We start from the raw sequence: 27,611 nt of genomic DNA on the forward strand, positions 1-27,611 counted from the left end.
AACCACAGGTTTGCTGCAATGTAGCCCCTTGGGTGGGTACAGCTTGGGATGCTGCCATCATGGTATGTGGTAGCAGAAGTCTTCGTAGCTGCAGGGACCGACATTGCTTTTTCTCAGGGAAGCCTCTCTGAGTGTGTGTTGTTGGTCCTGAAGGGTGGCTGTCCCCTGTACGGACAGCAAGGAACTGCCACCACAGCCAGCAGCCCTCCTGGGACCTTTGCAGAAGAGAAATATTTACTGCTCCTGGTTATGAAGAATTCAGGCAGGGGATGACACGGAGAACATATAGGCCCTTTATGCTTCTCCCTGACTGCTGTTTGGGCAGAGAGCCTACGGATGGGGTAGGAGTGCCATTTACGGTGTGGCCTACAGACACAAAGCACTCTGATTTTGGAAGGACCTGCCTTTCCCTTGCTGGGCCAGGGTTTCTGGGCACTTTACACAGCCATGAGCCAAAGCCTGGGAAGGGGGATGGAGGCGTGTGGCCCAGTGCACCAAGCCTTGCCCTGTGAGGGAGCTCTGCAGCCGGGGTGGCACCCACATTTAATTCCCAAAGGCTGCTTCCCTCATCCCACCACACACCCATCCACCGGGAGTGCAAAAGCCCAGAAACAGTTAAAATGCAGCAACATTTCTCACCAGTACTCCACGTTTTTGAGGACGGGAGACAGGCAGGCAGGCAGACAGACCTTCAGCCCTTTCCCCGTGCACCTTTCCTTCGCGCGTATGCAAAAATCATTGTTACTGAGGGAGAAATCACAAAGATCTCTCTCTGCCACGGAAAGCGCACATATGAAATAAAGCCTAAATTCACAGAGTAATCAGAATTACTTTTCAAAACAGTATCTTGTTACCGGATAAAACAAACAGCATGGTTACCGCCAGGGGAACTGCTAAGCAGCCCAGAAGGGCAGATCGCAAAAGATTAAATAGTTGTCTGAAAAAAAAAAAAAAGAAGGAAAAGGGCTCTTTCTACAAAAGACTGCCTCAGCTGGAAATGAAAAGAAGAGAAGTGGGAGAAGGAGGATCACCCTCCCAGTGTGACAGTTAATCCCAGGAAGAGAAGGGGAAGAAGCATCCATGGCTGCGTGGATGGACGTCCGCGGGGCCGGGGCTGTCGCCATCCCGGCCAGCCTGCACTTTTGAACTGCGCCGTTGAGTCAGGCCCTGGAGACCCACGGGGAGATGGAAACAGGATGACTGGACCTTTGAAGTTGCCAGGGTGTAATAGCAAGAGGAGACGAGAGAGCCTACGCTCACAGTAACCCACTGTCTCTCATCAGCAGCAGCACATTAATTTACTGGGTGAGGATCATGCGAGAGAAGCGACGGAGCGGCTTGTCAGGAAAAAAGCACCAGGGAGGAGGCCCAGGGAGAGGAGGGGGCCGGAGGGGGAGGGTGGGAAGGGGAGTTCGGAGAAAATTGCATGAAATTACAGTATTCAGCTTTTGCTGACAGTATATCAAAGCCCAACTTCTGCCTTTATGATATTTAAATCCCTGCCGCTTCCCCAGAAAAACAGCATCGGCACAATAGAAACATTATGTGCCGGCGTGGGGAGGGGGAGCGCCGCTGAAACGGGACTCGCTTCGGGTTGGGATGATGGTCGGGGCTTGGAGCGCCTGATGGCTCCACCACAGCGAGGAACAAAGTGCCCGTCTACAGCGACAATGTCCCGGGGAGGTGCTTTGAATTCATCTCCTGTTACACAGTTTGAAGCACACACACACCTCACACACACCCCCTCACACCCCTCACACACCCCCTCACACACACCCCTCACACACACTCACTCACACCCCTCACACACACCCCTCACACACACTCACTCACACCCCTCACACACACACCCTCACACACACCATCACACACACATTCACACATACAGACACCTCACACACCCCTCACACACACCCTCACACACAGCCCTCATACATACACCTCACACACACCCTCACACACACCCCTCACACACACACACCCCTCACACACACACCTCACACATTCTCACACACACACACACACTCACACATTCCCTCCCAATGGAAACCACCCTGTCATTGCAGGGTGTCGGAGCACTGAAGATGCAACAGCATTAAAATGAAACTGGGTGATAAATCATAACTGACCGCTTGGTAAGAGGATTAATGCTCCTGCCGGAGATTTATGGCTTCTCCTTATCACAGTGGTCTCCCTTGTGGCAACCCCTTTAGTGGCAGTGCCAAGTGCACCTTCAAAATGGCCACCCCCTTCCTTGGCCTGTGGCTCCCAAGGGCCAGGAGGGAACAAGACGGGGGATGGCACGGGGTGGTGGCAGAGATCCCGACTGTGCCAGAAGGACACGAGCTGCAGGAGTAGGACAGGGAGACGCCAGGCAGTGCCTGGGAGAGGGCAGGTCCCTGGGAAGGATGTGTGCCCCCTGGAGGGGGGTGGCATGGCAGCTCCAAAGCAGGTTTCACATACATCCCTGTGCTCACAGACTGGTGCTAGCTGCCAGGAAGAAGCAGTGTCAGAGCTCCTCGCTGGACCCAAGTAGTAGCCAAGTCCCACGGAAACCCTGAGCCAAGGTGTGCCTCTGAGCAGCAGAGCCGAGGGGCTGAGGAGAAGGCAGCTCCTCCTGGATGGAGGATGGCTTTAACATCAGGCTGGAGCTGCCTGCACTGACCACACGAAGCTCGACCAGAAGGGATGGAACAAGTTAGCAAATGTTAGCTGTTAAATGAGTTATCTTCAAAGAACCGTGCAAACATCAACACAGCTCTGCAAGACCCTGTGAGGGAGGCAACTATCTCCCTTTTTCCAGATGGCTGGGGAGGTGGGGGTGCTCTCATGGCTGCCCTCAGGAGAGCTTGCATACCCCCAGGGAGGCTCTGCTGGAGCACGGCTCGCCTGACCTTGGCTGCCAACCCCCAGCCAAGGGCTCAGCCCATGAAACTGTCTATTATCTTTAAGGCACCATTTGCCGAGTAACAGCATCAAAGGCCTCTGTGTTCATAAACCTAAACTGGTTCTTTATTCAAAGAACAACAGATCTAGCATTTGAGCCTTGTGCAGACAGACTTGCTTTGCCACCTCTTTCCTGCTCCTGTGCTCCCAGGTTGGTGACACCTTTCTTTCCCAGGATGTGTATGGAGGAGTGGCGGATGATGAGGAATTAGGCTGGAAGCCAAAAGCACTGCCCACTCAGCATGCAATGGCCTCATGGAGGAAATTAAAGTTTCTTTCAGTAGGAAAGCCAGTGGGGTTACATCGGGGTTGCATTTGGCCCGAGGATCAAAAGCCAGACTTGTATTTTACACTTCATTGTGTTTTACAGATACAGCTACAAGCCACAGAGGCAGAAAAATCTGTGTCTTGTCCCCACAGAGACGGATGGCAGGTTAACCCCACCTGTCACTTGAAAGGGGACAAGCACACCCAGGTGCTCCTAATACACAAGTCATGAAGAAGTCTGACACCAAAAGCCCCGTGCAAAGGTAGCATAACGTTGCAAAGCAGGCACAGCATTAATTCCTCAGCCCGTTGGCCAAAGGAGTTCAAGGATCAATAATATGACAGAGAAGACTGCCAATGGGAAGGGCAGGACCTAAGCAGTGGCCCAAGGAATCATGACAAATTACAAAAGTTTCCCAGCAAGACCAGAGCAGGAGATCTTCCCCCACAATGCCTTTCATCATCCCTTGTATATTTGAGGGAGCTGTATTTCTGTGGAAGCTTTTCCTTGGAAAAATAATCTTTTGCCTCTGAATTGTCTGTGAAACTAACAGAAGGGAACAAAACAGGCTCCATTTTCAGTCACATGAGGGGATGGGGAGTGTTCTTCAAGAATATCGAGGAGGAGCAAGGTATTTCCAGGAGATGTTTGTGACAGCCCAGCTGATAGCCCATGGCTGGCACACTGCCTAGTGAGGCTTACAGCCCAGGGAGGCATCAATTCGGCGCCTCACTCAGGGAATCTTTTGGAAAGAGCATGTGTCCAGCTGGAGAAGCTCAGTAAGGAGCAGTAAGCAATCTGGAGCATACCTAGAAGTCTTATTAGAAGAAGATTTTTGTGCAACAGCATTACTTTTTCTGTTCAAATCAGTAAAAAACAACAAAAGGTAAGGGCAAATCTGATCCTCATGCAGGACAGGCAGCAAAGGGGTATGTCTTCTGCACTGGTTCAGGGCAGCAGCCCATCTTCTGCGATAAGATCTCCTCCCTGTGCTCCTGCAGTACCTGGTGTCCCCGCAGTGCCAGTGTGGATGCCCAGGGAAAAGGGTAAGCACGGAACCAGCAAGCACTGGCACAGCCTCTGAACACCCCCCTGACATCCAGGAATTCATACCAAAGGTACTTCTGAGCGTGATATGGGTGGGTGTTTTCATTGCCATTGCTAATTTTTCTTCTTTTAATTTGCCTTTTTGAACCCATGCAATCTTTTAGCACCCAGAACTTCCTTTTGGCAAGGGGCTCTACAGTTTCACTATGCTTTTTTGTTTGCATGAGATGATACTGGTGCACAAATAATAACATGTCCTAATGTTATTATTAGGACAAAGCCGAAGTCTATTTTGCCTTTGGTAGAAACTCCACTAAGGTTCAACTTCAAACCACTAACAGGTCCTCTGCATTTCAAGCTTGGCTTCCATATGGCAGGACTGCATTTTTTAAGATGTTATTGGGATTTTATAAATCAAATTAATTCATGGGGAGCGGACAAAAGGTGGAAGAGATGCTAAATTATGCAGCAATGTGGGCATATACAATGGATTTGTGACAGCTTTTACCTTCGCACTTTTCATGTGCCCCAAAGGTAGAACAGTAAGGATTGGCCTGCATATTTGTACACCCTGTATGCAGCTAGAAAAGAGTTGGAAACCGTTTTTCAACCTCAGTTTGTTTCTGTACGGAGCGAGAAGAGTGTATCTTCCACACAGTCATCATGCATCTCTGAGTGCATACTAAGCACATTGCCTGGGAATTGCTCTAGAAGCTCTAAGTATTGTTATGTGGTTTCTTCCCTTTCCAGGCATCTTTGTTTCCCTGATTTCTGGCCAGGAAGACAACCTGGCGTGCCCAAGTGCTGCAACGAAGCCAGCTGTCATGACATTTCCAACCCAACCAGAAGTGCAGGAAATCTCCCAAGAAAGCTTGTTTTTATAGGCTCCCAGAAGGCTTGCATATGTCAGATACGCCTATCCAGACCAAACCCAGCCTTCCTGAAATTCATCCCTCACTAACATTAATGCTTTTTTCCATGTCAATTTGAGTGGTGTGAGATTTTTGGCAATCAGGGAGTAGTAAAGATTTGTTTACAGCTGTTTTGGAATGGATGCTGGTTTGTTTATTGCAATTCGTGCCAACGGAATATTTCATAACAAGTAATATATTCCAATTTATTCACTTTTTTCACTATTTTCATTTACTGTAGAGCTTTCATCTCAACAACTTGTGTTGTTTATCAATGGCCAACCACATACAGCAAATGGAGGGGATAAAAAAGAAGACATTTTGTAAGATGTTATCCCCTACTTGAGAATTTCAAAGGTAAAATCTCAGACTGATGCAGAGCTGTTCAAAAACAAGGGAGGACCGTTAAACTGTCATATTTCCTTTCTTTTTTCAAGCATCAAAGTTCTACAGAAATGACGAATCAGTCTAAAACCTTTGGTTGATTCTATCACATATCCTTGTTCCTTGGCCCAACTACCTTAAGTGAACATTTTTAATCATGCTTCCAGTGCAAATACGCACTGCAAGAAAGCTGAAATGAGTTTTCAACAACCATTTAGGTATCATCAGGCTTAAACAGTTTCTGCAAACTTTGATTATCCAAAAGTGCACAAAAAGGAACTTTAAATGGCTTTCAATGCTTGACATTAATTCCCTTAAATATGTAAATATTAACCGATTATTTTTTGTAGGGTTGTCTCTGGTTTGAGGTGGTAGGAGATTGAAAAAATATTAAGCCCCCAGGTAAGATTCCTTGTCTAATGAAAAATAAAGCCACATGGGCCCACTATTAATACAGAAGGTACAATTTCTCCCAAAGTTTGTTATGCATTCCTTTTTATGTGAAGACTTCCAAAGTCAGCAAAGTTTGTGCCCTCAGTAAAATACGCAGAATTGGAAGATCTGCTGAGAGCTGCAGAACTCATCTCAGAAATGCAGCTTTCTAGGCCCCATTGTCATTATCTGATCTAGAATGCAAGATACATCCTGCATCAGAAGATACAATCTACATTTCCCAGTGTGTTAATAACTTGACCCCCTCCAAAGGTCCTGCTGTGTGTATTGAAGCTGTCTATTAATTCCCTTGTGGACTGCTGGTTTTGGTATTTAATCTCCAGGAGGAATTTAAGAAGGTCAAAGTCCCCTTCTTTGAGGAATGCCATACAAGTAATAAAACAAAGTCCGTTTGCCCCTCAAAGAGCTAGAAGTCTGGGATCTGTGTTGACAAGAGACCTTTGGACTATTTATACTGCTATTAGAAAGCGGGGGAAGGGCAGGGAGATAGTTACTGTAGTTTAATAAGTATGGGAAGTTGGTTAATATACATGGAGTTTTTAACCCCACTGTGACATTTGATTGATGTCAAACATAGTGAAGGGGTCAAGGTCCCTTTTCACACCACTGCAATCCTATGGACCCCCTTGGTCTCTGCATGGTGGCTAAAGTTTGGACGATGGTTGATTTCTTGGAGTGAATAAGTTTAGGATGTAATAAAAACTCAGCAAAATTCCCGTAGAGGGATCTTCTCACGGAGTATCTGTGCCAGTAGCACATCAGCACAAAGCATCACTAAGCCCAAAGACCAAACAGAAAAATCCCTAAGAGGTGTACTTGACAGCGCTGGCTCAATCCTAAATCCCAGCATCAAGCAGACTTTCCCCTGTCTGCAGAGGACTTCTAAGATAGAAGAATTAGAGCCTCTCCACTTCTGAGAGAGAAAAAAAATAATACACCAAAACACTGAAGGACCAAGTTGTAATACAGAGAGGCTCCTTGTTTTGAGCCCCACTGGGCATTTTATGCTGTTGTCTCACAACAGGCATGGAGTTATGGTCAAAATTTCCAACGGTCATTTCAAAACATGCATCTGTTGCGGTGACTCTGGGCACAGCTGAGGTTACCCCAGGTGTGGACATGTTCTTGGTGCTTGCAGAGCCCCCATGAATGATTCACTCCTACAGAGTAGTGCCTAAGATGGGTTGCCGATGTTATGTGGTATTACCCTAGATCTCTGATTAGGTTACTGGAGTTCTAGCTCAGCTTTCCAAGAAAAATAGAGTAAATATGATAGCACTGTTTGTTTATGTGTTTGCCTATCCATCTGTGTCTTCAAGCCTGCTGGCCAATTCCAATTAAGTTTTGGCAGTAGAAGAAGCTTCAAGGGATCACATTCTTGCAAGATGATTTAAAGTGCATGGGGTACAGAGAGCCTAGAAATACCTTCTCAAAGCAAAAACTGCTACATAACCTCAACCCTATTTGACTCCAGGAAATGCACAAGAAAGGAAACACCAAAACCGAGACTTTGTTTGGTTCTGTGACTTGCGAAGCTGCTCCCCAGGAACACTGGAGGCCAGGGAGCGACGTAGCGAGCAGCCTTGCGAAAGCCTGCAAATCTTCTCAAAAAGCTGTAATGGCATTTCCCTATTATTATGGGAAGAAAACAAGTTTTCAGCCCAGCATTCATAGGAAGCTGATAGTTAAGGCTGTGGATACAAATCCTCTACCATAAATGCAAAATCCCAGTGCACGGTCAGGAGTCGATGCTGCAGGCTGTGCTCCTCAGGCCTGTGGGGCGATGGTCCCTGTACCTCGCAGGAGGCAGCCTCCTCACCACAAAATCTCCTCGCAGCCTCAGACACGGCTGGGCACTGTCTCTGCTCAGCTCTCTTTGCAGCCCAGGTGCAGGCAGATAATGGCTCAGACTTCCCTTTTACTGCTGCTTTTATTTTATCTGCACTGAGATACCATCAGCGACAAGGCAAGTGTCGGGAGATTTCTTTGACAGTCCTCTCAGACATCTGATTACAAACGGCCCTGGCTTATCCAACGCCTCGCCTAGCTGATTACTTCAAAGGGACTGGCTCTCCCTTCTCTTGCTTCTGCTGCCCAAATAGCTCCTTTTCCAGGGCTCTGTTTTTGTCCATACTTTTTACAAAGTGCATCAGTGTCACTGTCTGCTGGATCTGAGGAGGAATCTGGGCTTCTGGCCTGACAAGCCCAAAGTCTGGGGTGGGCAAATCTGCTGGAAATTGAGGTTTTATGAACCTTTCAAATGATTTTTGTGTGTTCACAGGGTTCAAAAATTGGATCAAGGTCATGAACCTTTCTCCTTCTCCTCCTGACATTTGAAACTAGTTTTTTTTCCAAGAGCGATTCGTTCCATTAAAAGAGTATTTTCCTAACTAAATGGGAGTTCTGTGCTACCACATGTCCAGACAGGAGATGTGATGAATCACGAGATGGAGGAACAACTTTGGGAGGAAGAGCCCATCACCATGATTAGAAACCATGGATAAAATCCTGGCCCAACAAAGCTAGCCGCAAAATATTATTGACCTCTGTAAGACCAGGTTTTCAACATCCACTTCTTTTCTTTTAATTGGAGTGTTTCTTCTCTCCTCCTCCTCCTCCTGGGATCTGTGTTTGTTTTCCTTCAGCCCACTCAAAAGCTTTTTTTTTGTCCTTATTTTTGAATAGCCTTCAGATTTCTTTTATCCACAACTGTTTCTTAGACTGCTTCCCTTCGGTACAAATCTGGCTCCTGAAACGTCTGAGTTGAACTTTAAGCAGGCTGAGAATGAGACAAAATAAATTTGCCCCTGGAAACTTCATTCTTTCCACAATTTTCTGTGGCTTTCACCACTATGCCAGCAGAAAAATAGATGCCTTACATGTATTTGGAAAGGAACTTTGTTTGCAGGGTAAGTTTCTCACCGACAGGACAAGCCAGTGTAGCCACAAAGCACAACACGCATGGATGGCAGGAGGGCAGTGCTAGGGACGTTTTTTTCCCCATTAGGCTGTGTCTGCATGGCAGTGAGAAGCAATGACTACTGAAACCACCCAGGGCCAGTGTGGTCCCCAAGGTTGGCACCACAGGCACTGTCTCCAACACCTGAAACTCCGTTAATGTCAGAGTTTTGACACTCATGTAACCAAGTGTGGGATTTCTCCCTCCCAGCCATGGTTCAAGAGCTGAACGTCTTCTTCATCCCCCTCAGTAGAGCTAAGAGTCCCTGCTTGCAGTGCACAGCTGCACTACCATAGCATATGAAGGCACAATCCATGCCCTTGAGAGTTTAACAACTTAGCTTAGCTGTTAACATCTTCGTTTAACAGCTTGTAATTAACTTTACCAGGTTACCAGTTAGCTTTCCCACTGCCCACAGAGTGCATTTGGTGTTTGTGATCTCAGCTACAGCTCCTGTGCTGGAGATCAGCCTCCAAGGAAGCTTACTGTAAAAAGGCATTTCAGAAAGGGCTGATTCTGCACATCAACACTTTGCTTCCAAAAAGTGATTTGATGTAAATGGCTACTGCCCATAATTCCTTATGTGAATTAAAACATTGAAAATCCAACTGCTTTTTAGCTGATAGCCTGGAAAGCTGTTGGGCTGATGGTCAAGGAGCCTGAAATAGCCTGTGCACCAGGCATTAAGAAAGCAATCCCAGCGCTTCCCCGACTCAAAGGGCACATCTAGCTGTGTTCAGCCCTTCAGGTACCCTCAGAGGTGGGCAGCAGAGCCTCCAGGTCATGCACGCCGGCTACTACCGTAGAGAGGGATGCTCCAAGCAGCAGAGCCCCACTGACCATGCTCATCAGGTGATGGATGTGGTGTGCTCCAAGCTCCTCTCCGCTTGGGCCTGTTTCAAGTACCCGGGTTATCAGAGCGCTGCCATTATAAATGTAAACTGCAAATGGAACATCAAACAACAGCCTCATCCTGCACAGCATCACTGCCACGGCTCGGCTGAGGAGGAGCTGCCTGATCATTTCCAGCTCCCAAACTGCTGGGGAAGGGCTGGGGAGTGACCAGGATAAAGAGCAGCATTCACAACAGCCTCAAACCCCTTCTTCAGGAGGGCTAAGGTCAGGCTTTCCTCCTACACTCAGCTTTGTTACATTAAGAATAATTCTCTTTACTTTATGAAAACAGGTTAAGAAGAAGAACTGGAGATATTTGGATTAATGTACAAGAACAGGAAGATTAAGAGGCCCTGTCAATTAAGGTGATCCCTTTAAGGCTCTGCCCTTTCACCCCTGGAGCTTGGCTTTAATTCCAGCTCAGACTGATGTGACTAAACCCCTTCTAATCCGACAGCTGATACAGGTCAGAAGTTAAATGTGTCCAGGCAGGAAAAGACAGTGTTCTCATGATCCCCATTCCCAGGAGTCACCCTGACACGGCAGCCCCAGGCACCCCACACTGCAGTGAGAGGGGCTCTGCAGCAACAAGTTTTTTTGGCACCTTCTGGCGCTGACCCTCGTAATTGGGATTCTTGCAAATCTTATCCTTCACGGTTTCGTCCCCACCACCCTCCATGATGGTCTGGCTCCATGAGTGTGTTGCAGGGCATGTAACACCTTGTTCCTCCACACTGCAAGGTTCATCCTGGTCCCTGAGCCAGGGCTTCAGCATTTTCCACGCGCAACTGTGCAGTGGGGCTGGTACCATCTGTAAGCAGCTGGTAGCATCTGTTCAGCTGCAGCACGTGTTGAAGGGTCAGGCTGTGCCACGTGAGCAGGCTGGGGGGGTCATCCCACCCAGCCCTGCAGAGTCAGAGATGTAGCTGCCATGGCTCCTGTGACAGAGAAGATGATCAGATGGCTCCAGAGATTGTCCACCCACCTCGTTTAGCCACCTCTGTTGGAAGGAGTTCTGTTTGTGAGTGTGTGCTTCATGTACTGATAGTGAAGGGGGCTGATGGAAACTGCCTCAGTCCCCTTAGCTAGCCATTGGCACCCCAAGGCCAGTGACATGGATCTGCTTCTCGTTACAGAGGCTTGAAAAACTAAACCAAACCAGAGCATGTTGTTATCTAAAAGTGAATGACGTCCTAAGGATGATGCTGAAGATGGTTTATGAGTTGTGAGATCTTCCAGCTTCCACAATAAGCCTCCATCTAAATCCATGCCTCAGCAGTACTGAGGTTAGTGCTGGCTGGTCAGGGTTGAACAGACTTCCTTAAATTAATAAATTTCTTATTTCTTAGCAGTATGAGCAAAGGAATTGTGGTTCTCCAAAGCTGTGTTTTTCCCTGCAGACAATCCCACTGGGCTGGGCTTGGGCCCTTACCGGGATCTGTTTTCTCTCTAAAATCTTGCACCTGCTCTGGTTCAGAAGAGGACTTCGGATCCCAGCAAGGCTGTGCAGGCAGCTTTCTCAGACCAGGCATAGAGATATAATTCGCAGTGTGTATGCTGAGAAAGCAGAAAAGCCTTGTCCCATTTCAAATAATTAAAAGTTATTTCTGGGTCAAAGTCATGCAATCGTTTCTTTCTACTTCCTCTATGGCTGGGCACAGAGGCGCAAGGATGGAGAGAGGGGAGAGCTATAGGGACATAAGCAGGTCCCATACCCCTAGGAAGTCCTCTTCTACTGGTCTGTTCCTACTTTTCTACCTGTGACTGATTTTTCCTTTCTTCCTCCCCTTTTCTGCTTCCTGGGGCCTGGCAGTCTTTGCAGTTAACAGCCAGACTTGTCTCTTCATCATCAGAGCCACAGCACTGCTGTGTGTCTTCAACAAGCCCACCGCAGAGGCTCCTTCTGCTGCAGCTGCAGGGTCTGAAGCCCTGCTTGCAGCCCTGTCTTGCAGGACTAATTTCAGCAATGCCTCAAGGTGCTTTTCCTGAGCATCCCCTGCAAGAGCTGGAGGAGCCTGCATGCCTGGCCTGGCTCAAGGGCAGTGCAGGGTTTCCTTTTCCACACCCCACTCCCCAAACACCTCTCCATTTGGAGAGGTCTCCAAGAACACCCTTGAGCGCCCCTGGCGTGCAAAATTCACCCCATGTAGGAGGGTCCAACCACAAAAAGGAAGCTTGGCTCAGTGCTTCGCTATTTTAAGGACAAGGAATGGAGGAAGACAGATGCCATTTCTGAGTCATGCAGATGTGAAGAGGGTAGTCGCTGTAGTCAGGGTGGGTTTGCCATACTTTGCCTCCATGCTCAGCAGCTCATCTCAGCACATGGTCTAGATTAAGGCCCATTCTCTTTTTTAAGCCATTAAACCTTCATGAGCTCTCCAGTCCCTCAGTGGGCTCATCTTGGAAAATCTTGCAATAGCTCCGATTTATGCCAAATCATTCGGATCTTAGCTTTCAACTTGCCTTTCACCCTGGGGGTTTGGCTTCCCCACTGGTAGAAGGATAAAGGTCTTGTACAAAGGCCTCAGGAGAGGTGTGCGTAGGCTCACTGATACTGATTTGAAGCAAAGACAGAGTTTGCGTGGGGGTGTGCGTAGTAAAACTCAGCACTCCAGTTCACCTTGGGGGCCACCCACAGACTCCAAAATGAATTATTTGCTCATATATTTTCCCTACAATAAGATTAATTTGTGGGGAGGGAGTGGGGAACACAGAGACTTTGGGGCTGGTGAACGTTGCTGTTCAGACAGATGTTCAGTTTGTACTAAATCTGATCTAAACCCATGTTTGAACGCTTTCGCAGAGCTGAGATTATGCCCTGGTTATGACCTGATCTCTTAGATCATCCGTGCCATGTGGAGAAAGTGGCGTTCTCAGGAGTGTGATATGAATTCCTGACCCTGCCATCAGTTGTATTTTCTTAGATTAAGGCAGTCTTGGTCACTTTGTAGTCCTCCAGCAGACCAAGTGCCTCTCCTGACAGGATTGCATGGTGTGGCTATGACCAGCTCACCAAGGCACGTGTGACATGTTTAGTGGCTGGCAGCCACTTTGGCAAACAGCCCATGGGAGCCGGCCAGTGCTGGGCTCTGTTAAGGTATGTTCACACCACAGGGTGACAATTTTGGCACATCAGAGATGTTCGAGGAGCTAAGACATGCAAATGAAAGCTTTAAGAGCATATGCACAGCCATACCTGCCTTATCCAGGGGAAGCACTGGGACATGTGCCATGGTCGGGAGCTCTGTGCCCAGGTAGCTGTGCATGGGCTACCCCTGTTGTGCCTTTTCTCATAGTGATCCATGGGTCCTGCATCTTCACTGCAAGGTTTACTTTAGTGCCATGAAAAGGTCCCTAAATTCATTAGCAGATGTACCATATTTTACAAACAGATCCTTTAAAAGACTAACTTCATTGTCCAGCAAGCTGTGCCTGCAGCCTTTCGAGTCCATGTTAAACAAACAGCTGCTGAGCAAGACAGAAGGGAGTCAGAAATTAATAAAATCCTTCCTAGACTAAATGGTGAAATGCTGCATAGCGGGTATGTCATCTAATAAATAAACCTGTTGAATGAAGGGGTAAGCAAAGAGAAGGAAGGAAAATGTTTCCTGAGGCCACCCTGGGCTGGCTGCTGGCTGCTGTGCGGGCATTGCACCCAGCCACAAGAGGTATATTTGTGCAGCAGAAAAGGGAAGGAAAGGATATGTGGGAGAAAGGCTCATGCCAGTCGAGCGCAACCTGAACTAGCCCAGGTCTCACTCCGAAAGCCCAGTCCTTTAAATTCACCCAAACAGTCTGAGCACAGGCAGCCCCTGTGGTTTTGCAGCTCGAGTTCCCTGGAGGCTGGCCAGGGATTAAGTCAGTAAATAAAAGCATTGCATTTTTTTAAATCTCAGCCAAGAAGAGGAAAGCAAAGCTTCATGGCCTAGCATTTTCCATGCAAGGATTAGCGGAGCTTCTTCAAATGCTTGCTGTCACCAGGTCCTCTAGCTGGGTCTTTGTAGAGAGGGAGGCAGCAGATAAGCAGCTCTGCCAGCCCCAGGTTCATGGTGTTGAATGTGTCCATAGCAAACAGTGTCCCTCACAAGTCACAGAGCACCATTGCAGCCTGTCCCCACGGAACAGATAAGAAAGCATAGAGCATGTTCTGAAAGAGGGGGAAAATATTCTTGAATGCTTTGACTTCCTGATGTTGTTTAGGACATTGTCAGGGTCTGTGAGAAGTTCATCATTGAGCTGCTTTCCCAGAGAAACTTGCCATCACATGCATGTCTCATCTGGTCCTTTATCCTCACACTAGATCATGCCTTCCCAACTCTTCTGCCATGGCAATGTCCCTAAGCATGAGTCCCTCACACAGCACATGCTAAGAGGGTGCCCACTTGATATGACAAGGAATAAAGAAGATTAAACCATTTGCCTTGCCCCTGTGCATTTCCCTGTAAAGGAATATTCCTAGAGTGCTTTGAGATCCCTGGATGAAAGGATCTGTTAATAATAATACTTTATTACTGCAAGCTACTGCTAAAGGTCTGTCAGCTTTTCCTTTGTGATTATATACATTGGGGTTTACCGCAGAGTTACAGAACACCTCCCCAGGCTGATACTTGGCAAACCATGTCCCAGTTCTGAGCCATTTAATTTTTATTCATTTTCTGAAAGCTTGTGTTGGCCAATTTTAAGCCTGAAAAGTGAAGAAACAGAACAACCCCAATAATACCAATACCTGAACTGTAAAATCTGCACCCTGGTGATTCACAATGAAACAACTGTCTGGATTAGACTGACTATTGTTCTAGCAACACTCCACATCACCACTGAATGGGACAAAAAATAAATAAAAGGATAGAAGAGATATTTTCTTTTACATGAAGGCATGGAAAATCATGGTAGCTTAGCATCCCTTCTCATTTACAGCTTCTCTCCCGGAGCAAGCATGAATCATGTGGACCGGAGCACAAATAAATCTTCATGTAGACAAACATGTGTCTGCAATGTCCTCATTCAGTTGGTTTTTGCCAGCCAGTCAGAGTGTGAAAATGCAGTAGCTGTTCAGTGAGGTGGGGAATGATCAGGTTTTAACTATAAGAAATGAATTTGTAAAAAAGGTTTTAAATGAAGAAATAGGACATTCACTTTCTGGCAATATGACATGCTCTGCACAAATACTGTGATGGAGATGATGTTTCCTGTGTGCGTTTGGTGTCTCTGCTCTTCAGTGCTTCCTGGGGTATCCGTGCAACTAAATCCATTGCTGACATGCTCTTTTCCTAAGAAACTTGGCTTGGATGGCCAGTTTCTGCAAGGATGGCATGAGGACAAGCACTCTCACACAGCTGTGACCCATGCAGTGACCATGCTTTCAGTGTTGCACTGTACCTCTCCTCTGGGTAAGCACATGAGACTGATCCAGATGCCCTGGTCACCTTCCAGAAGCTCTGGCCTGACTTTGGAGCAACACTAGGTAGGGGATGGAAGATACTCCTCCTGGGCCCTGAGGCAGCTAAAAGTAATTAAACGGGATTAAACAGGAACCAAACAGGAACTGGAGAGTTGTTTCTGTTGCTTTTATCAGCACTGGAGTGGAATCTGATGGTAATTGTGTCCTATTTGCTGACCTGAACAATACAGAGATGGATGTCCAGATAAAATAGACTAACTTTTTATAATCAAGTTCTAAGAAAAAGTAGCAGAGTGGGGATGGAGAAGCAGGGCTGTGTGCAGCACTTTAGGTAACTGCCTGGACGTGCTCTGCAGAGTGACCGACCTCGGCTCAGCGGCAGTGACCTCTTCCTCAGCCATGCAGGGACAGGGCAGCTGAGAACGGGTCCTCTCCCCACACCTCAACGCTCACACAGCTAGTAAAGACACATGATCATCCCTCCCTAACCTGCTCCTCAGATTTGCTCTTTACACCTTACAAAACCATCTCCGTACCTAATTCATTTCTGGGAACACTCACCAGGACTGTATGACTGGTTTCGGTCCCTTTCTGAAATCAAGTTTCCTCTGCAGTACATTTAGGCAACTGGATCTTGGTGGTGGAGAAAAACTGGCAGAACCTCATGCGAGGGTTTTTCAAACAGCAATGTATAAATGGAACCTCTTTGTTAACCAGAAGAAGCAGAGGTAAAACTGTGAGGTGCATTGTCCTCAGAGATATGCTGCATTTTCTTTTTTCAGTATGAAGGAAATGCAGGATAAGGACAATAAAGTATGACAACAAATGCACAGTATGACTGAAGCCCCAGTGCAGAATTTTAATAGAACAAGCCATTCTGCACTCATGTTCAAAAAGAAGTCAACTATTGTAATACTTGATAACACTACCTCATGGGATGCTCGCCCAGATTTCATCTCTGAAACCAGAAGATTATTTAAACTACTATAGGGTTCAAAATGCTGCAAAATTTTGGAGTGCATTCTGGAAAGCCAGAGGTCAAAATTACACTAAAGCAGAAAGCACAAGAGACAAAGTTGCCACTTCAGCAACCATTGATCAGGATGATACCGGAAGAGAGATGAAGGAAAGTCTAATTTATTGCACGCTCAATATTTTTCCATAATGAGTGTTCACTACATTCTTGCAAGACAAGTTGCTCATGGAAAGTCATATTGGAGGAGTGAAAGGAAAGGCTTAACTATTTCTCTTTAAAACCAATGATTCTTTAAGTTGTTGGTATGCTTGGAATAACCCAACAGAAAATTGAGCAAATATGATGATGAAAATAGCAAAACTAATGACTGCAGAAGTCGAGGAAAGCAAAGAAGTAAAACGAAAGAGAAAAATGAAATTTCAGTCTTTGGGAAAGGTGTCCAAGAAGGTGACATGGTCAACATCAAGGCACTGAGCTGATAATGTCTGCTGAAAAGGGGAGTTTAAAATGGCTCTGCCAATAAACTGCAGCTTGCAGCAGAGATGCTGCCAGAAGAAAAAACTCTGGCACAACAGGTAAAGCACCTTATTTCTGTCAAGGATAGAAATAACCCAAACAAACTGAGACTGGTTCTAGCTATAAAATTATAACGAAATTTAAAGACATACACTCATCTTACTAGACTGTGTGCAGCTGGGATGCTGCAGGAACTCTTGGAGTGCAGTGATTTCTGCCAGAACACGGACCACAAATCCTGATGTTTCGACTGAAAAAGGGTGCCTTTACAGGCATTGGACTTACACCAAAGCTGCTAAAATGGCAATAAAAATTCCCTCAGTATAAACAAAGTGAGCATGCACAGTGCTTGATTAGAAACGTCACCTTGAAACAACAAACATCTTTTCTCTTTTTTCTGAATCCTCTCTAGCAATGATGAAGAATCAGGAAAAAAAAGCTGAGAAAAACAGGGTGACACACACTCTGTCTTACACATATATCCAGACTACATTCTTCGGCAAAAAGGCAAAATTTCATCTAATCAAACCAAGTATGTAATTGGAAATGCTTCAGTCAGAAATTGAAAGTAGTCATGTTTTTTTATACATACGTAAAATCAAAGTTGGACACGTTTTGCTATGAAAGACCTGATGAGAATTTGGAACTTCTTAAGGCTCATGACATCTCCAAAGAAAAGAAGAGAGATCTGGACTTAGAAACACTCCAGAGAAGATTAAGCTAAGTCTTGGTTCATTTAGCAGATGAGCCACATTTCAGTTACTAAGAAAACATATTAAACGACTGGGAATGTCATAAAAATGTTATGCTTCATCTGTATTAACTGGCAGAAACTGTAGTTGCAGTTCCAGTAAGCTATGTGAGTGCTGAAAGAGTATTTTCAGGACTCCAATTTATCCCTTCACCACAGAGGTCCAATATTACAGAGCAAATATCAGAAAATCTTACTTCAGTTTTCTCAAGTAAATTATTCAGGACAAGCATGTTTGTTTGACAACATTAGAGCATTGGAGTATATTCTGCAAAGTTACCGTGCAAGAATGAATGATCAAAAAAGAGATCCAATTTTAAACTTCAACTTTTTATTTGTACTTCTATTAGGATTAAAACCAACCTGAAGGTATAACCAAATACTAAGTTTTTATTTTATTTTTCTTACCATGAACGACAGCAAGAAAAAGAAACCAGAGGCAAGGTAGAACAAAATAAAGCCTTGCTTGACTTCTGAATGTAAGTCGCCCCAGGTCCCCCAAACCCTTCAGTCCTGCACAGCAAAACCATAGAAGCTTTGCCGCAGCTGTGCTTATGATTGCCCACACTGGGAGGTTCATGCAGACCAGCGTGGCTGCAGGTCAAAATGTGGCTTTGAGTGGATGAACCTGCTTGTGAGCGATGCAAAGCAGCTTGAAAGGTCCTCTCTCACACTCTCCATCTGGAAAAATAACCTCCATGGTTCATTTCAGTCATTATTTTAGTAATCAACAAAATTATATGACATAGAAAGCACCCAGAGAAGGAATGATAAACTAACAAGGATATTTTTTAACTGGAAACCACTTCACAGAAATTAAGTCCTGGTCTGTGTTTGACCATCATTACTCTGTGCATAGGTTGAAACTTGAAAGAGTATTTGTATCAAAGCACACGCGTTCCTTAGCACGCAGACCCCACTAAGCTCATTTCCTATCCAAAGGCAGTGTTCAGTTTAAAGTTAATTCCTCCCCTACAGAGGTTATGGGCTACAGCGATATTCTCTCCTTTAATGAGGGGGAATACTGCTGTGCTGGGAATATTTCCATGGCCAAATTAAATTCTTGAAGTACGCCCAGCATAGTCGAGAGCCCAGTTCTGCAACCTTTCCTTACCTCTCTTTATGGCCTGACCTCACCACAGCAGAGTTGAGCCCGCAGCTGAGAACAAGCCACGGGCCCAATTCTGCCCTCGCACACACTTAAGCAAGTCTACCTTCTCAAGGAGGCTGCTCAGGTACTAGTGAAGGTGTTGTTGGATCACACTCTCTGTACCAGAGTAGACTGAAAGGGATGTGTATTAGGAGAGTCTTTTAGTTTAGTGTCTTTAGTCTTTTTCTTTTTTTTTTTTAACCTTGTGTTTTTCCAAGTCCTCAAGAAAGCCTTTTCAGACTAACACAAAAAAATGAAAGTAAAGAGAGAAGATATAAAATCTCAGACATTCTCCTTTGGTTTGAAGAAGTTTGACTACCCCTTAATGCTCACAATAAAGTACTAAAAACTGGTGATAAAAGAACATAAGGCTTTCATAGCTGAGATATAGAATGAAAGTATATTTAGGAGAAGCGACGGGTTCTATAAATAGATTAAATGATGCACATTTTGAGAAACATTTCAACACAGAACAAAAATTAAACATTTCCAGAAATTCTGTTGGACCTACGTAACAGGGTGGTATTGTGGGCTCTCAAAATGACCTTTCACATTAAAAAAAAAAAAAAAAGTCTTTACATATAATGGAAAATGTGCCTTGATAAACATAAGGTACTTTGTTGACTGTGGTTGAGAACTATCTGTTGAAGTAATCTCACACAGACACAAAATGAGGCCTTGTTTTATTTATTTATTTATTTTACTTCTTTAGCAAGGTCACGGGTTTACAGACATCGCATGGAGAAAATGGAAACTTGTACCTCATCACACAAGTAAGCCGAATCCAGTGTAGCTCTCTGGCACACTCGCTGGCCAGCTCAGTCACAGTTTTCACCGATGCGTCTGCAGAGGAATAAGTGTTCTCATCTGAAGACTTTGGACGTAGAGTTACAGTGTTGTTGGACCCACCATAATGAGAGCCTGCAGCGGAGACACAGCACACCCCACCCTCACCTCTCCCAGCCCTTGGGCAGCACTGCCCAGCAGCCTACATTGTTCAAAACTTCTGACATTCATCCTAAGCTAAAGAAACGTTCGGGGTTTTTGAGTGTCACAGCTTCTCTTTACTTGGTAAAGGCAGAGAAAGATTTCTGTATGCACAAAATCCCCACTTCAGTGGACAGATCTGTCTCTTCTCCTCTTGTCAGGAGAACAAATCATGAGTCACAACCAATAAAGAAGACAGACACCTTGGCTGACACCCCTGGTGCTGCTCCATCCCCACGCTTTGAGACCTTTTATCAAAGGTGTTATATTTATTCCTTGTCCTGGAAGGTAAAGGTTTGTCTTTCTTCCCACAATTTAGGGATGCTTCCTGATGGTTTCTGTACACTTTGTTGTGTTTTGCAAAACCTACTACATTTCAACTTGTATCTCTTTCCTTGTGTTTACAGCAGCCCTTCCCCTTCTCCTCTAATGCCCTGAATGTGCTGATACCGTTTTGAGGAAGGAATTGCAAGCACAGGTCCCTTGCCTTGTTCTACCATAACCTTGTAATTGTGGCTCTGACCCACCGCAGCACTCAGGTGATGGATTCTCCCAAAGCACAGGAGAAGTCCTCTCAGCCTCCAGTGCAACACAGTGCAGGGCATTGCACAAGGAGGCACAATGAGTGCTTTATGAGTAGTTTCCTTCTCTCTGTCTCCGTATCACTGCCTTTGAATGACCACCTTTATAAAACACGTTGACATATGCCAGTGAAAAAAATTTCAGGTAAGGGAGGAAAAGACTGACTTGCAGTTCTGGGAGGAGCAAGGTGCTATCTGAAGTGGGTTTAAGTTACTGCTTTCTCCAAGGTTGGGGTTGATTTCCCTCTGTGTCAGTAACAAAGCCTACTCAACAGGATCCACAGCCCAACTCATTATTTTATTATTAAATTGCAGACCTAGAAATGCTCGAAATAAAAACCGATTAGATCAAACACTACTTGCTTAGCACATCACCATGGCAACTCCCCTTTCTCCTCCTGCTTATTTATGATGATGATGGCCTCTGCAATAAACTTTGAAATGGATACATAGATAGAACCAAGTCAAAACAAATTACAGGAAATTAATATCTTAACTGGCAGCAAGTAAGCCCATCATCCTCTGCCCCAGGATTTCTCTGTTGTCTATGCCCAAGACAAAAAAGGTATGGCCACCAGAACCAGCACATAAGCAGAATTTAATTGCATGCATAAATGCAATTCACAAAATCCCCAGCCACTTGCTGGATATTTTTATTTTAAAATTCTCCAGACACCCAGAGTTTTCACACACTTCAGTGGCTTCCAGCATGGTCTGACTGGGCAGCACAGTACTAGTGGTGACAGTACATAAATGATCCCCAGAAGAACCTCTGCTTGGAAAATACTCGTAAAAGCTAGATCAGCTCAGCTCATTGCAGTCATTCACTTCATCTTTCCTTAGTTCCATGAATCACTCCCAGCTGATTGCAAAAACACCTCATTATCACGTGAAACTAGACAGGCTTCTTGCAGCCAACCTGGTAGAAACCTCTCAAAGGTGCCCACACTCTTCTGTGTACGAGCAAAGAGAATAGTTATCTCCTCCAAGAGACACCAACAGATCATTAAGGACTTCTGTGTGTTGCAAGAACACCACCACCAGCAAGTATAGGTAAATGTCAATGTCTGCATTTGAGCCCTGATCCCTGTGGTCCATAGAGGGAAATCGTCACCGTCAGAGGTGATCCGTCACCCTCTGAGATGCCCTCCTAAGCACAGAAGGAATCCAGCAATAGGAGAGATGGAGTCCACCCTAAACCATCGAGCGTTAGGACCTAAATAGTCCCCAGAATCAGGTCACAGAGGTGTTGCAAAAGCAGCGTTATGCTAGGCAGTTTCTATTCCATGAACAATTACATGTACACCATTCTTTGCTGGATCGTCCCTAGGTGACAGCGCTGGAGCTGCAGATCACATTGAATGGCGAGAACTCCTGCTTCTCAGCCCCTGGTAGAGGCGCAGCAGCCAACCAAACACAGATCCTGACCTGTCTGACAAAACACAAGCATGCCGGAGGACAGCCTCCCCCCTCTCCAGCTCAGTGGGCAGCAAGACTGTTTTCCAGATGAACTTCAGTGATGAAAATCTCTCTGTCTCTCCCTTTTTTATGATTTTTAATGTTGGCATCACATCCCTGCCCAGGGCTGCAGGTTGCTAGGAAGGAGCCACCCAAATAGACAGCCCTGTGACTAAGAGGGGTATACACGCGCAAAAAGGCAGCAGGTAGACCGAAGCTTCAAAAATGAGAACAAGCAGCTTTATTTTGCCTTGTAAAACAAACATGCGAACTGCTAGATCCCCTCCAAAACACATACGTGGTTAAGTCCTTGCCCTGAAACACGGCTCCCGCACGCTGTGTTCCTTTATGTTCATAGACCTTTCCCCAAAGCCCAAATTTCTGTGTGTTTGCATGGACGCACACGTTTCCGGGCAAGGCTGCTCCTGGGACGTATGCCCACACAGGCAGGCAAAGAAGGATCTTCACAATCAAAGAAAAGCATTCACAATTTGTCCGTCTTTATTTTACTGTTTATAAATACCCAGTTAGGAATTAGGGGAAAACCACCGTGTGGTTTAAGTAGCCAGTCTTCTACCATAAAAGATGAATAGTGAATAGCTGAAGTGAATGACTCCCAGAAAACTCATAGTCTGAAAATGGTTTGTCCGTGTTATTCAGCAAATGCTTGTGAATAATGAACAAGCAAACAGAAGTCAGAACATGACCAGAGGACGAATTAAACTGATCAGAGCATTTATTCACAATTAAATATTTATAATACACTAAATATATACATATGTATGTATGTTGGGGGGGGTATTTGTATACCTCACACTCTTGTGCAAACACAAACAAGCCCGAGCTCTGACAGCAGCGTATCATCTATCAGATGGTAATGAGCAACGCTAATGGGAGCGCAGGAAATGACTGTCTGTGGGTGCTGTAGTGCAACACCGCTACGTCAGATACATTTTACCTTCTCGTTTTGTCCATCCCGTGTGCTCCAAGCATGTTATGAGCATGATCAGTACTCCTATTGAAAACTTGACAGCTATGCACCAGCAAGGCACCTGGCTGTGAAAAAAGGGCAAGACCTGACAAACTTCTTCACAGTGTTCCTCATGATATTGATGATATCAGTGTGATATTGAGCCCGAGGTAAGAGCTGCAACAGAGAGTCATTTGATGAGCACTGCCACTGAAATTTCCTGGCCAAGAGACTGTCAGAGATGTTACCTACAAGGAATCCTGTATCTTGTTTTACAGACATTCTCCTCTTGCTGCAGTGATTTATCGGTCCTCAAAAGTAATCTGGAAGGGCCGGTCACCTGCGTAACAATTTATTCAGAGGTACAATGTGTGTTACACGACCCCTGCTTGCAAAACCCTTTGTGACAGACCTGAGTGCGAAGCCTTTATAGGGCTAACCACAAATAATCCAAAAGTATTTCTTTTCCTGTGCTTACCAGGTCACCAAGCGCTGTCAAACTCTCCGATAGAACTGGGTGAAAAACAGATATTTTTTTTTTTCAACTGCCAACTGGAAAGAAATGTTTGGGGCTGATTTTATTTTTTTCATTTTTAAATCTAGCCTGATTTCAAAATGAAAATATCGTTTTTAAACAAAATGTCAAGATGTTTTCCAGGCCTTCTCCCCACTTTTTGTCAAAATGATTTATCAAACTTGACCCAAATTGATTCAATTGCTCTAAAACTGCTGTGAATTTATATATTAACTAAAAATATTTTCTGCTCAGTTCCATCCAAAACGTGTATAAAACTTGTAAGAACTGGTGGAGGAAACTGTGACTGGGATACAGAAATATTTAAACATCCAATGCAAATAAAGTGCAAATGTAATGGCCTCACTACTACTGAAATGTCTTGGCGCGTTTCCACCTGGAGTCAGCGAGATGATTAACTGGCCACATGCACTAATCATTTGAGGTTGATGTTTACATCAGCACTGTGCAAACTGGGTGCCGTTCTCCTCGCAAAAACCCCATGCAAGTGAAGCCGGGAGACTGGAACTTCTGTGCCTGATGAAACTTGAAATAAGATTAAAAAAAAAAAAAAAAAAGAGCCTCTGGCATTTCCAAGCAGAGGTTTGGGCAGACCCAAAGAAGCCAACAGCCTGTCCCAGGAAAGCCCTTGCTCTGCTGGCTGCAATAGTCCCGAGGGCTTCCCCAGAGCAGGAGTCACTTGCACTGGGACTCCCACTATTTCTGTCCCACTGGAAGCGTCTCTAACAAACTTCTCCCTTGGGACTCAGATGGGAAAGCATGGAGATGACTGCACGTTTACCTGCAGATGTCTTTATATTTGGAGGAATGTCTGTGTCGTGGTGGTAGATGAGCGCGATGCCAAATCCAGCCAAACGCCCTTCTCTGACCGTGTTCTCTATCGCTCTGCAACTGGTTCTTGCACAAGCAATTTACAATACGTATTTACATAGAATGGGTGAATCCTCTTCTCTGTTGGTGAGAACTGGAAATAATTCCCTAGAAGTCTACATAAAAGTTGCATGCCAGGAGGTCTGGAAGGATACACAGAAAAACAGGCAGTTAATTGCTGTTTAACAACCATACACAGCTATAACAGAAATACAAGCGTTTTGCAGAAAAAAACTCTGCACAAACGCAAAAGACAGGCTTCTCCCAAACCTCTTTGAAATCCAGAGACCAAATTCTGCTCCAAGTCTGAGGGAGTAAGATACGAGCCTACCAAGACAAGTAAAGCTTGAGCACCTCCAACATTTGGCGTTGGAGCACCTTTGGTTAGAGCACTGTGCCACAAGGAGTGCTCCTAAGCAATCAAGGACACAGTTCTCTCTTATATATTTCTTCCAATATATGTCTTCAGATGGCATCTAAATCTGCATCCCACCCTTGGACGGAAAAAAACAGGTTTGTTCTTCATCTATGTTTGGAGTAGGCAGAGCAGTACCAAGCCTGAGCTTTTGCTGAAAGGTACCTGTTGGCCTGGTTCTCCCACATATACTGACAGAAAAAACTATGTTAAAGCTTAGCTTAAAGGTTGTTTGACTTGACCATTACCTATAAACCCAGTTTCAGTTACAGGAGTGCTCAGGGGCTCGAGGCAGTCCTGCTGTTCACCGCCTCTTTTCATATATTCCCATCAGCTGGGGCTGAGCCTTATCTGTTCTCTGTTTACTATTTGAGTGTTTTAAAACAAGAGGGGAAAAAACCGCCAAGAAAATCCTGGCACATTTTCTGTGTGTGACAGTCGCACTATAAATAATAGAAAATTGATGTTTTCTCTTTTTTTCATATCTGCTTACAGCCAGCTTGTCCCGCGTATTACAGGCAGCAAAATTAGATCAGTAGCAGCTTTGTCAAACTTTTTTTTTTCTTACAAAATGTTCAGTTTCTTTCAAAGCCTGTCCAGTCAAGTTCCAGTGGAGGGCTGATGATAAACTGAGATTTTCTGGTGCTCTTCAGCAGCCCTGTGCCTGCGGGGACAGGACGGATTGCTCCTTTGTATATCAGCGCATCGTTTCATGAAACAATGCTGGTAAGGAATGACTGGAAAAAATGAGCAGAGGTCAAGTGCAAGCTTTTATAACTGTTTGTTTAAACCTGCAACAGGGGGAAAACATTCTCCTAAGGTGACGTGTGGGCCTCTCCAACACTAGATGGTGCTAGAAAATAGTGTAACTGCCCGGAGAGGGGATCTGCCAGCCAGTCCCTCTGCCCGGAGTGGCCACCACCGGCTGAGGAGGCAATGCTTGGGTCATGCACGACTCTGCAACGTGCCAAGTGCGTGGTTTAAACTCAGTTGGAAGCCGATACGCTTTCTACTCTAATCTGAGCTGAATTTGGTCTACTTGATGTATAGATGCGCCCTAAAAGACAGGGCTTAGTTCAGGTGTAGTTCAGTGCCTCTGGTTTCTTGCAAGCTGAGCATCCTGATGAGCAGGCAGGCTGACCTGCATGGGTGCAGGCTTCGGGCTCCTCGGCTGTGCCACACGCCGACCCCCTGCCCATGGCCTGGGGTTGTGCGGGCACTGGCTAACGCACAGCACACTCGCTGGGCTCAGCAGCTACGGCCAAGGGGACCTTCTGCAGGTGACACCTTCTTGCAGCAAGACAGCAAATCCTTTCATTCAAGCCAGCCAAGATTTCAAACACGTCCCTGAAGGAGAAAGCCCTGCCAGGGCCGGGGCTGGCACAGAGGTGTGCGCTCGCGGAAGCCTCCCCGTGGGGTCTGCAGCTGAGTGTGCCCCACGTCTCATACACAGGGTTCACACCCTTCCTCTCCATTTTGTGGGCCAAGAAAATCAGTCAGGAGACTCTGGTGTATGAAGAACATAGGTGATGTGAGCGATATCTGCGGCTGCCCAGGGGCTGGGTAACCAGCGCTGAGACAGGCGGTGGCCAGCAGGACATCGCTTGAGCAAAGAGCAGCCAGTGATCTACCAAAGCCTGGGAGCCCCAGACCCCAGGTGGGGAGGAAGGGACATCTCTTCCTCCCAGGCAGAGCCACTGAGGAGGTGAGCGGGACCCATGCAGGAAGGGCACCCAGCAGATTGAGGACATCAAGCATTGTAATGCCTTCTTTCACATTTTAATAAAACCATCTCAGCTTCATTTTCACTTGAAAAGTTTCATCTTTGGGAAAGCATGCACTTAATACAAAGCAATTCTCACTCACGTGTAGTTAACACAGGGTGCTGCTTTCTCATGGGTACACAAGAAGGTACCACAGTAACTCCCATTTCTAAATGTTTCTTACCTAATTCGAGCTTTTTTTTTTTTCCTGCACTATTTTCAATTAATTGCAGAAGTGAATCACTCTTCCTAGTGGACATAACAAGCTGGATTCAGACACAGGCCATAATTCAGAATTACTTTGTTTAATGAAAGGATTTTCACTGATATTATATGTTTGCCAGTGTCTTTCACATTGCGCAAAGAATATTCAAAGCCAGAATACAACGCTTTTGCATAGCCACAGGAAAATGACAGACATGGGATAAAAGACAAGGTATACGCGAGGAATCTGACCCCTAAATCTGCCATCTTGTATAGTCTGCAAAAGCTTTCTGGGTAGAAAGCAGGGCCACAGGTCAGACTGATTTCGGCAGCGGTCACACAAAGGCCAGCTGAGGTCAGGTCATCTGCAATAAGCAGATATTTCCATGCTGGAGCACTGGGTAATTTGGTCCTGGCACATCCTCGTTCCAAACACATGGCCAATATTTGCTATTACAAATCATTTATTAAAGCTTAGCCAATCATAATAGCAAATTTTTACGCATGTGAAGATCTCTATATTTTGCCAAAAATAGCTCATGCATGAAAAATATTACATAAACTTTCTGAATGTATATCAAAATAAATATTACAAATTACAGGAAATATGCTAAAACGACTCCCATTTATGTTTCAGGATTTGTTTAGGATTACTCTGATGGCTATAAAAGTGTCTCCTCTCATACCCTTTAGTCGAAGGAACAGCTTTGCCTTGGTCATTTTCTCCCCTTAAAAACATGCCAGATTATTCTTATATCCAGCAGAACTCCTAAGGGCGCAGCGCAAAGTCTAGACACCTGCACTTGTCCAGACCAAGTACACTGCTAAGCTGGATCCCCCCAGGTCAGAAAAATCTTCTGTGCCAATTTTCCAGTGCTGATTGACGCTGCCCCTCCACGCTACGCAGAGCTGAGCCTTCAAGCCACCATCTGCAGTGGTCACCCTGCGTCTGCGAGTCGTGCCAGCTCTTTAAAGGCAGGTGTCGACACCCTTCACGGAGCACGATGACAGCAGGACTTGAACTTCCACTGTATGTGGCAAAGAGGGATGAAGTCACGTATTTGCTGCACTTGATGGCTGTCAACCTGCCCTTGCTACAGCTCTGGCTATTCTCACTTCACAGCGCAATAGTGACTGCAGTGTCATGACATGCTTATGGTGCTTATGGTCCT

The sequence above is a fragment of the Rissa tridactyla genome, chromosome 2, assembly GCF_028500815.1.
Source record: "Rissa tridactyla isolate bRisTri1 chromosome 2, bRisTri1.patW.cur.20221130, whole genome shotgun sequence".
NCBI lineage: Eukaryota > Metazoa > Chordata > Aves > Charadriiformes > Laridae > Rissa > Rissa tridactyla.